The following is a 12348-nucleotide window of genomic DNA, read 5'->3' as shown; positions in this document are numbered from 1 at the left end:
AAAGACCTTCCGGGCGCTGAAGGGGGCGAGGCCACTGACAAACCACGCGTGGAGACTCCTGTGTGGCCGGCGAGGCACAGTGTCCCCGTCTGCTGGATTGTCAAATAACAACGACACGAGGGACGAGCCAACAGAAAATGGGTAAGGACACAAATAAACAACTGGAAACACGGGAAATCTAAGTGAACGGTGCCCTTGCGAAAATATGCTTCTTTCACTTGGAGCCCATGAAAGGGAAATGAGGACAAGAATGAGATACCATCCCGGGCGCCTGGCGGGGCTCAGCCGGCTAAGTGTCCAACCTCGGCTCAGGTCATGATCTCGTGGTTCGTGGGTTCAAGCCCCGCGTCAGGCTCTGCGCTGACAGTGCGGAGCCCGCTCGGGATTCTCTCTCCCTCTCTCTCTGCCCCTCCTCCACTGTGCTCGCTCGCTCTCAAAATAAATAAACATTAAAGAAACAGAGAGACAATGAAATAACCATCTTTCACTTACGAGATTACCAAACATCGAAGAATGATATGATCCAATGCCGGCCGCAAGGCAAGAAAGCTGGTGAGGATCTAAAACGCAACAGCCTTTGGGGAAAACAATCTGGCAACACCAGTTCCAAAGAAAATGCACACGTCCTCTGAGCCCCGCCCTTCCGGGGGTCTGTGCTCTGGAAAGCAATTCGACACCAGGACGTACCGTCCAGGGGGCTTGCTGAAGCCCTGATGGGTTGTGATAACACACTGGACACAGCCCATCCGTCCGTCGCTGGGGCGGTCACCAGGGTGCAGACACGGACAGAGACGGGTTGGATCTCTGTCCATTGATTGACAGTGGGGGGTGTCCTCGTCCGCTCTGGCGGCCATAACAAATAGCACCGTCCGGGGGCTTAGGCATCAGGAGTGTATCCCTCACACTTCTGGAGGCTGGAGTCCAAGATCGCACTGCCAGAAGGTTCCGTTCCCGGCGAGAGCCCTCCTGCTGGCTTGTGGCGGCCACATCCCCCTCTGTCCTCACACGCGGCACAGGGACAGATGCCTCCTTCTCTGCTCACGAGGATCCCAGTCCTACCCGAGTGGGGCCCCACCCTCATGGCCTCATTTAACCCGAATCACCTCCTTATGAGCGACCCGTGCCCAGTGTGGCCACATGGGGGGTTAGGGCTTCAACATATGGATGGGGTTGCACACTCCAGTCGAGAGCGTGGAGTCTAGACTGAACACTTAGGTTTATTTCACATTTCCACATTCTTCAGAGGAATAGAGAGAGGCTATTAATTTATAATGACAAACAAAACCAAAAAATACTGAATGTGTGGACGTTTGCGAGAGTTTGAGTGCGCATGGAGAAAGCTGGGGGCTGGTCTCCTACCGCTGATCATCTGAGTCGCTGGGAAGGGTGGATTTCAAAAGCTCCTGTATCCCTCCAGCTAAAATCACCATGTGTTACTTTCATAATGTAACGTTTTTGATGAAAAGAACTTAGAAAACCCAAAGTGGGGGCATCGGACACAAGCGTCCCTACTCTGACCGCCTCTTGCCTGGAGGCCGCTCATCGCCCAGCAGGAGCCCCAGCCCACAGTCGGCGCACTGCTTGCCGGACCCCGGGAGCCCACAGAGACCCAGCCCCTGGGTGGCATCACTGACCCCTTCACTCAAAATGCGACGCCTTCCCTGAAACATGGGGACAGCTTGAGAGCTGACTAAATAGATCTTATCAGCTAAATCTACTGGCCTCCACAATATTAGAGATGACTCTTAACTCTACGTTTTCATATAGAAGGGAGAGCAGAGCTCTCCAGACAGCCCCCTCCACACGGTCAAATAATTCAACGTGGCTGGAGAGGCTCTCTCCCTCTGGTGTTTCCAGAAAGTTCACAGACCAAGACTTGAGAAGGGGCCCAAAGAGCCTAATTATTTCTGCACTTGACTTAAACAATGGGCCAGAAAATAAGACCCTGTTCATATAAAATTTAAAGTCTCTCCATTGGAGCTGTGTCCACACCAACGCCTCCCTCCACGGCTTTCTGTGCCTCTTACCGGTGGGACGGCAGGGAGGACGGGCCGGTCCCTGAGCCAGGCCGGCCAGGTCTCCGGCAGCTGGGCATGGCGGCCCTTCCGGTCACAGGTCACCTTCCCTTCTCTGTCCCACGTTAACCTCTGCTGGAGGGATGGGCCGCTGTCACCACTGTGCGGGTCACGTTGGCACCGGAGAGAAGGGATGTTCACGTGGGGCACATGGAGTGGAGCCCCCTCATGGCGCCGGGCAGTACAAGCCACGGCGGTCCCTTGTCTAGAGCCAAACTCCAATGAAGGGGAGCTTGTCTAACTCCTTCCACAGGGCAGCCTGGGCTCACATTTCTCTCCAAACCCGTGACATCTTGGTCTTTTAGGTCTGCTGTGGTTAGAGACCGGACTGTGGACCCAGACCCTGCACCTGTAAGGAAAGCACTGGGCCAGCGGTGAGCACTGGGCTGGGCGGCCTGGGAGGCCACCAGAGGGGCTGTGGACACCGCAGGGAACACGCCGGATGGGGGGGATGACTGAGGCCCGAGGGGTGGGTCCCCGGATGCCCCAGAGAAACGAGAAAGACAACCGTTGACAGGGAACCTTCCACGCACGATTGCTGGCTCGCGGGTTCTGTTTTCCACATTGTGGGGGCTGCATGTGCGGGACCCTCCGATCTTTCTCCCCCCGCGGGACCCGCTCGCTTCTCCGGGGCCGGGCTCCCACCCGGCTCGTGTCCACACTGTGGCTCCGAACGGCAGAAACGTGCTCTCTCACAGTTCGGGAGGCCGGGGTGTGACCTCGAGGTATCGGCAGGGCCTCGCTCCCCCTGAAGCCTCCAGGGAGGGTCCTTCCGGGCCTGGTTCCAGCTGCTGGTGTCCCCCGCATCCTTGGCGACCCTGGCCTCTCCGATCTCCGCCTCGGTCTTTGCATGGCCACCTCCCCTCTGTGTGTCTCTGCTGGCCTTCTGGGAAGGGCTGCGATCATTGGAATAGGGCTTCCCTTAATCCGGGATGACCTCTTCTTAACTAGAAACATCTGTAGAGATCCTATTCAAAAATTTTTGTGAGAGAGAGAGAGGGAGGGAGACAGAGTATGAGTGGGGGAGGGGCAGAGAGAGAGCCTTCCACTGCATTCCACGGCCTTCCTCAGCCTTCCACTGCTTTTCACAGCCTTTCTCAGCCTTCCAACGCCTTCCACGGCCTTCCTCAGCCTTCCACGGCCTTCCATGGCCTTCCTCAGCCTTCCTCGGCCTTCCTCAGTCTTCCACGGCCTTCCACGGCCTTCCTCGGCCTTCCTCAGCCTTCCACGGCCTTCCACGGCCTTCCTCAGCCTTCCACAGCCTTCCACGGCCTTCCTCAGCCTTCCACTACATTCCACGGCCTTTCTCAGCCTTCCACGGCCTTCCACGGCCTTCCTCAGCCTTCCACAGCCTTCCACGGCCTTCCTCAGCCTTCCACAGCCTTCCATGGCCTTCCTCAGCCTTCCACAGCCTTCCACGGCCTTCCTCAGCCTTCCACTACATTCCACGGCCTTTCTCAGCCTTCCACGGCCTTCCACGGCCTTCCTCAGCCTTCCACAGCCTTCCACGGCCTTCCTCAGCCTTCCACAGCCTTCCATGGCCTTCCTCAGCCTTCCACAGCCTTCCACGGCCTTCCTCAGCCTTCCACTACATTCCACGGCCTTTCTCAGCCTTCCACGGCCTTCCACGGCCTTCCTCAGCCTTCCACAGCCTTCCACGGCCTTCCTCAGCCTTCCACAGCCTTCCACGGCCTTCCTCAGCCTTCCACTACATTCCACGGCCTTTCTCAGCCTTCCACGGCCTTCCATGGCCTTCCTCAGCCTTCCACAGCCTTCCACGGCCTTCCACGGCCTTTCTCAGCCTTCCACGGCCTTCCTTCAGCCTTCCACAGCCTTCCTCAGCTTTCCACAGCCTTGCACGGCCTTCCTTCAGCCTTCTACGGCCTTCCTTCAGCCTTCCACGGCCTTCCTCAGCTTTCCACAGCCTTCCACGGTCTTCCACGGCCTTCCTCAGCCTTCCACAGCCTTCCACAGCCGTCCTCAGCCTTCCACTGCCTCCCACTTGGCCTTTCACACAGCCTTCCACAACCTTCCCCGGCTTTCCTCCACCTTCTGCAGCCTTCCGTGGCCTTCCTCTGCCTTCCACATGGCTTTCTGCAGTCTTTGACAACCTTCTGCATGGCCTTCCTTAGCTTTCTACAGCCTTCCACAGCCTTCTGCAGCCTTCTGCGTGGCCTCCTACAGCCTCCCACAGCCTTCTGCTGGTCACCCCTTACTTTTACTGGGTTCATCCTGCCCAGCTCACCCTCTCCCTCTGCAGGTTAGCATTCGGGCACTTCCTTGCCAGATGACACACAGCCCGCACTCAGAGATGGGATAATTCCTTATTGGTATTTCTGTTTCCAAAGAGCTGCTCAGCCGAGCCTTGGGGAGCTCTAGCTAATTTCAGCTTCACACAATCCAGCAACAGGAAACCCCAGACAGGACGTCAGGGTGAGTGGTGACAGCCAAAGGGACAGAGTTCCAGGGAAATGCCTCAGAAACAGAGAAGGGGATTTCGCCTTGTCAGTTCCCTAGAGGGCTGAGCCCTGAGCCCCTGAGCATCATCAACCCAGGATGTCCAGAAGCATTAGAAAGGACCTCAGCGGAAAGGGGTCTCCTCCTCGCGGTAAATTGTCCTCTCACTGCACAATCCTGTTCAAGTGTGACAGCCAAGTCGGCTTGCATTCCAGATGACAGAATAGAATAGAACAGAATATGTGCAAACAGCAGCCCAGGATAATAAATAGCTCACTTACATCGATGGCTAGTAGGAGACTCCATAAGCAAAAGTGATACTGAAATTCAGAGAGGAAAAAAAAATTGGTTCTGAAAGTTCAGACTGATTTTTTAAGCCCATTAGTTAACAATGGAAGTTACTGCAGAAGAGATGTGTCTGTGGACGGTCCCGAGGCTGCTTCTTTCCCAGGGTCTTTGTCTTTTGAAACGATTCTCGGAGAACCCTTCTTCACCATTTTGGAAACAGGACACTTTTATAAACCATTGCTTTATTTTATGTTACCTACTAACTCCTCCTAAAAATGTTGCTGGAATTTTCCTCCTTCCTTCCTTCCTTCCTTCCTTCCTTCCTTCCTTCCTTCCTTCCTTCCTTTCTCACTCTCTCTCTTTCTTTCTTTCTTTCTCTCTTTCTCTCTCTCTCTCCTCTCTCTGTTTCTTTCTCTCTTTCTTTCTTTCGGAAAATTTTTTCTTAAATTAAACCCAAGAGAGAAGAATTTGCATGAAAAACTCCCACTATGCCTTTATGAGAAGATGCCATATCGCAAACACGGAAAGTCGTGCCGATGGAGGACCTCCCAGCCTGGCCACAGGCCTCTGTGTGCCTCCTCCTGCCCACGGGCATCTCCAGTCCCTGGGGAACATTGCTAACAAAGTTCAGCTTGCAAGCCCAATATGAGAATTCACCCCCTCAAATACTGCTTGCGGGACGCCCGCGTGGCTCAATCGGTCGAGCGTCCGACTCTTGATTTCCGCTCAGGTCATGACATCACAGTTCGTAGGTTCGAGCCCTGTGTCAGGTTCTGTGCTGACAGCGTGCAGCCTGCTTGGGATTGTGTCCCTCCCTCTCTCTCTCTCTCTGCCCCTCCCCAACTCATGCTGTCTCTGCCTCTCTCAGAATAAATAAGTAAACTTAAAAAAAAAAAAAGATTCTTTAAAAAAATGCTGCTTGCGTCATCAGAGAACAAAATATGCTAACTTCTTTCTCGCTCAATAACAACCAAATGATCTCAAGCGGATACCCATTTAGACTTGCTCACCTCCAGGTAAGTGAGCAGGATGTGTCACGGCGCGGGGGGGGGGGGGGGGAGGGTTTCCACTGATGCTGGAGGAGCGGAGGATAAACCAGACGGAGCTAACACGCACGCGGTGACTGGAATCTTCCAACGCCACGTGCAGATAAGTAACTGCAGAGGCGGGGTTTCCCACCGCAACGCGTCCCCCCCCCCTCCCCCCGGCCACCGGACCCCGGACAGAGCTGCGCCGACTTCTAATCTCAGCCCGCGGCCCGTCCCCACCAGGCAGATGGGACAAGCGGACCGGCCGGAATGCGGCAAGTCAGGGCCTCAGTGACGCAGCTGCTCTGTGTTCACTCCCGGCCCGGGCGGATTAGTCCGAGCGGGACGGGGGACCGAGAACGTCTGTGTCACTTCCCGGAAGGTTCTCAAGGCAGCTCAGTGTTCGGGTTCACTTTAGTTTTAAGTTTATGCCTGAGTGACGGGGCGGAGGCTGCGGGCGACCCAGCTAACAGCCCCCAGAAGGAGCACCCCCCCCCCCATCGGGTTGTCCCCGCGACAGGCCTCCTGGGCCGGTTGGAAACCCGGACGGGGAGGGGTGCCATCACGCCTGAATCCCACCCGCGCACGCCCAGCACAGGAAGACCTGTTTGGGGCCGGGAAGGCAGTGGCGGGGTGGGGAAGGCCTGGGGAAGGGTCCCCCTGCTGGCCCCTCCGGGAAGAGCAGTGGCGCCCCCACGCCGGGGCACGTGGTCTTGCAGGAGAGATGTGCCCTCCCCCGACCCCAGGGCCGCAAGCAGTCCCCCTGGGGTCCCAGCCAGGCCTGCCCCCGCCCCCGCAGCTCCTACCTTCCCGAGGCTCACGCTCTCTGCTCTGGGATAGGCGACCTCCAGCTAAGGTGCCTGTGTTGTGTGCATACACGCACACACACGTGCACACACGGAGCCCGCAGACGCCTGCTCCTGTCCCCCAGGGCTGCATTCTCACCCCGGCCTCCCCGGACGAGATTTGGTGGCAGGGGCGGTTCCACTCTGGGGTGGTGGCCCATCGCGCTGACCCAGAGGCAGCCCCGGACCGTCCCGGACAATTCAGAGGCAGGGGCGAGGAGGGGCTGCGTGGGTTGGACGGGGGGAGGCACCCCAGCCTTGGGCCCTGCAGGCCCAGATGCCCTCCCGGCCGCGCGCGGAGCGGAGGGCACCCCTTTGAGCCACAAAAGCAGGGCAAAGGACCTGGAGGCTTCGCCGCAGGGTCTGGCGGGCGAGGGGAGGTGGAGCGGGTCACCCTTCCGCGGACGATGGGGGCGAGAGAGGCTGATGTCGGAGGAGGCGGGCAGTTCCGGGTCAGGAAGATCCTCCTGAGCTAAGCCGGCTGGGGGGCTGGCGGGGGAGGGGGGGGGGGACCGGCTGATGAGGGAACCACCCCCGGGCTGAGCCACTGCAGAAGAGGAGGTGGGGGGTGTGGCGCCAGGTGGGGGAGGCTCCTCCCCCCCAAACAAGGGGCCGTCCCCAAGCACCCGAATTCAGATTCCACACCCTCAGGGCCCCTGCTGTTGCGCGTGAACAGTGTGCGGACATCCGGGCACACCCGCATGTGGGGATACCAAGGCGAGCCTTCTCTCCACTGTCCCCTGCTCCCCCAACCCTGCTGCCCCTGCCTCCGGGGAGGCCAGCGCTGCGGGGCCAAGGGCGAGAGTCTCAGGCCACACCCTTCTGTCCGTGCCTCTGCCAGAGCGGAGCCCGCCTGGACGGCACAGTGGGAGCCCTGGGGAGGCGTCCCAAGGCTGGGGAGAGGCAGAAGGGACACAGGGGCAAAATGACGGAAATACACTGGGCCCAAGAAGGAATCTGAGGCTGCCCGGAGCCCACCCGAGTAAGATGACAGCATGTTACTGGACATAAACGGACTCGGATGCACGGAGCGCACACCTGAGTCTGGGCGCCGACTGGCTCCCTCCCAGACAGACCGCCTCCCACCACCCTGCAGGGGGCGCCACACAGCACAGCCCTCTGGGCAGCTGGGGCTCTTTCTGGGGCCCGCTGGATGTCCTCCCACGTGGCCGGGAAGACGGGGAGTCTCTTCTGCCGTCATCCTCCGGTCGGGGTGTCCGCGCCCTCGGGTTTTCCCAAAGCGGTTCCCAGCACCCCGCACGGGTCTGGAGCAGGACGAGGGTGTCTGTGGTAGGACCGGGCAGGGGCCAGGACTTCTGCTGCTTCCTTTTGTGGGAGCTGACCCAGCAGACATGTCCTGGGGGCAAGGTCACAGCTGCCACAGTCACTTGCTGGGCCCTCGGTGACAGCTAACCAGAGTCCCGCATTTAATGCGGCTGCTCCCGGCCGCGGCCTCTCTCTCTCCCTTCTCCTGTGGGCAGCAGAGGGGGCAGCTCCCTGGGGGTCTGGGTGTGCTGTGTGGACGCATCTAAAAGCCTGTATTAAATTCCTTCCTGGGGGCGCCTGGAGGGCTCGGTCGGTTAAGCGTCCGACTCTTGACTTCGGCTCAGGTCACGATCTCGCGGTTCGTGGGTCGGAGCCCCGCGTCGGGCCCTGCGCTGACAGGCTCGGAGCCTGAAGCCCGCTTCGGATTCTGTGTCTCCCTCTCTCTCTGCCCCTCCCCTGCTCATACTCTGTCTCTCAAAAGTAAATAAATACAGTAAATAAATGAAATCTTGAGGGGTAGCGTTTCTCTTTAAAAAAAAAAATAAAGAAGTAAAATAAAAGATGATGCACAATAAAAGTCCCAAAATTTTTCTCCAAGGTGCACAGAACCCCAAGTGTTATGGTCTTGAGGACTAGAATTCATTCTTTCTTTTTTTTAAAAAAAATGTTTTTTTAATGTTTATTTTTGAGAGACAGAGACATGGTGTGAGCAGGGGAGGGGCAGAGAGAGAGGGAGACACAGAATCCAAAACGGGCTCCAGGCTCCGAGCCATCGGCACAGAGCCCGATGTGGGGGCTCGAACTCACGAACTGTGAGATCATGACCCGAGCCAAAGTCGGATGCTTAACTGACTGAGCCACCCAGGCGCCCCATAGAATTCATTCTTATTCTTCCTCGAGAGGAAGAGGAATGAAGAGTGTAAGTAAACCAGTCAGCGTTATTTCGTACCGAACACACAAATACCTGTTCATTTCCTTGCAGACGAGGGACCAGACCAACCTGTCCCCCGGGGGAAGTTCTCGGGCCGTGAGGGCCATGGAGACAAGACAGCGACACATCAGAGACGTGCTGAAAGCCACCCCAGCCCCACCCCGTCCTCCTGGTCCTCTCAAAATGTCTGAAGGACAAGCGTGTGCCGACTGCGTTACTGACGGTGACGAAGGACCAGTATGACCACCAGGAACGGAGACTGAACAAATCGGGAGAAGGCCTTGCTGTAGCTCTTTGTCAGGAATTTTGTAAAAAGGCAAATCACATGTTCCTGTGTGGCTTTCCAACTCCCTGAGAACAACGCTACTTTTTAGCATTGGAGTTCTTGAAATGACATGGAATTCTTTTGATTTCTCAAAAAAAAAAAAAAAACCAAAAACCCACACTTCGCAAAAAATTACAGCGATAATGTGTTCATTATGGAAAACATTTAAAAGGTAAGCAAACGGAGAAGGAAGACCCAGTAATACCAAAGATAACCATGACTGCCACTGTGATGTGTATTCTGGGACGCCCCCCCCCCCGCCCCCAGAACAAGTGCATGTACACGCAGGGTCATCCTATACCCTGGCTAATAACCTCTTTTTTGCAGTTAAAAACTGGAAAACATCTTTCTGACTCTTTTTTTTTTTTTTTTTACTGTTGCTGATTTACAGCTTCCTGGGAACATAATTTTATTCGTGATTGTTATCAAAGTAACCTACTTATTTTTTTAAATGTTTTTATTTATTTCTGAGACAGAGAGAGACAGAGCATGAGCAGGGGAGGGGCAGAGAGAGAAGGAGACACAGGATCCAAAGCAGGCTCCAGGCTCCGAGCTGTCAGCACAGAGCCCGACGTGGGGCTCGAACCCACAGACTATGAGATCATGACCTGAGCTGAAGTTGGACGCTTCACCGACTGAGCCACCCAGACGCCCCAGTAACATACTTATTAAAATGTTGTCTGTGGGCTGACAATGTCCGCAGACTAACTTAGGGTGACCCCTCCCCCCAATTCCTGCTTCCTAGGCATGGTTGCCAGCCTGGCACTCCAACCCCACACCGTTTCCCTCTCTTGCTGACCCGGGAATGCAAGGCAGAGCGCAGGGCTGGCCCCCACCCGTGCCTCGCCAAAGGGGGGCTCTGGCTTCTGCCTGTCTCCTCAGTCCCCGGCCCTCAGGAACCCCCCTGCCCCCTCCCGCCGACAGCCCCCACTCCTGTTGCCGCCTGTGCTCAAGCAGGCACCCCCAGCAGACCCCGAGTTCGGGTCTCCAGCGAGGGAGATCACCAGCGGGTGTTTGGGGCTCTCCTGACCACGACCCAGGAGATAAGTGTTCCGGGGATGGGGGTGGGGCTTCTGGACAAGTTTCCCACGGGTTAAAAAAGGAACGTAATACAAAACTTTCCCCTTCTTGGGGCGCCTGGGTGGCTCAGTTGGTTGGGCGGCCGACTTCGGCTCAGGTCATGATCTCGCGGTCCGTGAGTTCGAGCCCCGCGTCGGGCTCTGTGCTGACAGCTCAGAGCCCGGAGCCTGTTTCAGATTCTGTGTCTCCCTCTCGCTGACCCTTCCCTGTTCATGCTCTGTCTCTCTCTCTGTCTCAAAAATAAATAAAAAACGTTAAAATAAAAAAAGAAAAAAAAAATCTTTCCCCTTCTCTGCTCCGAACGCCACGATGGACGATTCATTACGTAGGTGTATGATCGATTAAATCATTGGCTGTTGGAGATTGAGCTCTGTCTCCAGCCCCCGCCCTCCCCAGAGGTCCGGGTGGGGTTGAAGGTTCGACCCCAAGGGTCACCTCATCAGCATACACTCTCGTCCCTATCACTCAGGATATCACAAGGGTTTCAGAAGCTCTGTGGCAGGAAGGGAAGGCAAAGACCAAATTCGTGTCTTGTTGCTGTCACATGCGGTGTTCGCAGTGGCAAGGGTCTAACTCCTTCCGGGTAAGCACTCTGTCTCGTCTCCACCACGGTCAGCAGGGCTGAACTTGCATCTGGTGTCCTGACCTTGGGAGGCCACAGCGTCAGAGCACAGCTCCTGAGACGGCAGTAGCAGCGGGCCAGACTCGGGCCACTGGGGCCGCTGGGGCCAGGAAGACATCCGTACCCCCGTGGGGCCCTGGGTCCCCGGCCTCGAGAAGGTACAGACCTCCAAACTGCCAGCCATTTCTGCCCTGATATCTGGTCTCAGAGAAGTTCTGGCTGCTTCTGTAGAGGGAGGCAGGAATTATTACAGCTCTCTGTTTGGGTATTAATAATCTTCCCAAATGAAATACCTTTAGGCTACTGTCCCATGCTGAGAACAGCCATCTGCTATGGTGGCTTTTAGCTTTTTGGACATGACCCACTTTTTGCATTTCAGCTCATTACACGGTGTCATGAGATAACAGTTTCCTTTGCCATAAGATGCACTCTGATATTTTATGTATATTTTTACATGCTGGTTTCACCCCACTACACCTATTTGTGACAGACTACAGTCCGAAAAGTATGGAGGGACTGAATTTCCCCTCTGCTTCCTAGCTGGCCTATTACAAAGGCCACGCCTCTCACCTTGTTAGCAAACAGGGCCCCCATACAGTTGTACAGGTTGTGCACTGCACAACTTCAAAATGCCGCAGGAACCTGGTGTTATACAGTATGTAACAGCATGGGGTAGCTCTATCGATAGCAAATGATGCGGCTCTGTCTAAACGGACTTATCAGCAATTAAATTAAATTAATCCCGATTTGCCAAAACAGTGAGTCACTAAAGCTTTCTGAGCCTCGTCTTCCGTATTTTTTTTTTAAGTTTTAATGTTTATTTATTTTTGAGAAAGAGAGAGAGACAGAGCATGAACAGGGGGAGGGGCAGAGAGAGAGGGAGACACAGAATCGGAAGCAGCTCCAGGCTCTGAGCTGTCAGCACAGAGCCCGACGCGGGGCTCGAACTCACAGACCGGGAGATCGTGACCTGAGCCCAAGTCGGACGCTTCACCCACTGAGCTTCCCGGGAGCCCCTCATCTTCTGTATTTCTAAAATGAGGCTAATTAAGGGTGCCTGGCAGGCTCAGTCGGTAGAGCGTGCAACTCTATCTCATGGTTGTGAGTTCGAGCCCCACATGGGGCTTAGAGATTACTTGGGGGGAAAAAAAAAAAAGGAAAGGGAGCTAATTAAAGTGGCCTTATTTACTTTGCAGAGCTGTTAAAAGAATGTAACGAAAGAGGATTTACGTCCTGGTCTAAATCATCGTCACCTTTGATCGATGAGATCTACTCTCTTCGAACTTTCCAAGTTTCACGGTCTCAGTCACGGCAAAGGGGACCTTCGTGCTCCCGCCTTCACCTACTGCACAGAGAAGTGGGTCCTGGGTCCCGCGCACCGAGTTCGGGGTTTCGATCCGTAGAAGCAAGCGTAAGCCCTCACTCCCCCGC

The 12348-nt window shown here is 55.9% G+C and overlaps 1 protein-coding gene across 5 annotated transcripts in view; it reads right to left on the bottom strand.

Annotated features, from left to right (window-relative positions):
• Nucleotides 1-12348, bottom strand: part of CNPY1 (canopy FGF signaling regulator 1) — a 45736-nt gene that overhangs the window by 23928 nt on the left and 9460 nt on the right. The gene's annotated exons all lie outside the window — the stretch shown is intronic.

Source organism: Neofelis nebulosa, chromosome 4 (assembly GCF_028018385.1).
Source record: "Neofelis nebulosa isolate mNeoNeb1 chromosome 4, mNeoNeb1.pri, whole genome shotgun sequence".
NCBI classification, from domain to species: domain Eukaryota; kingdom Metazoa; phylum Chordata; class Mammalia; order Carnivora; family Felidae; genus Neofelis; species Neofelis nebulosa.
The sequence above is the reverse complement of the archived record's forward strand: the minus strand, read 5'-3'. Positions and strand labels throughout refer to the sequence as shown.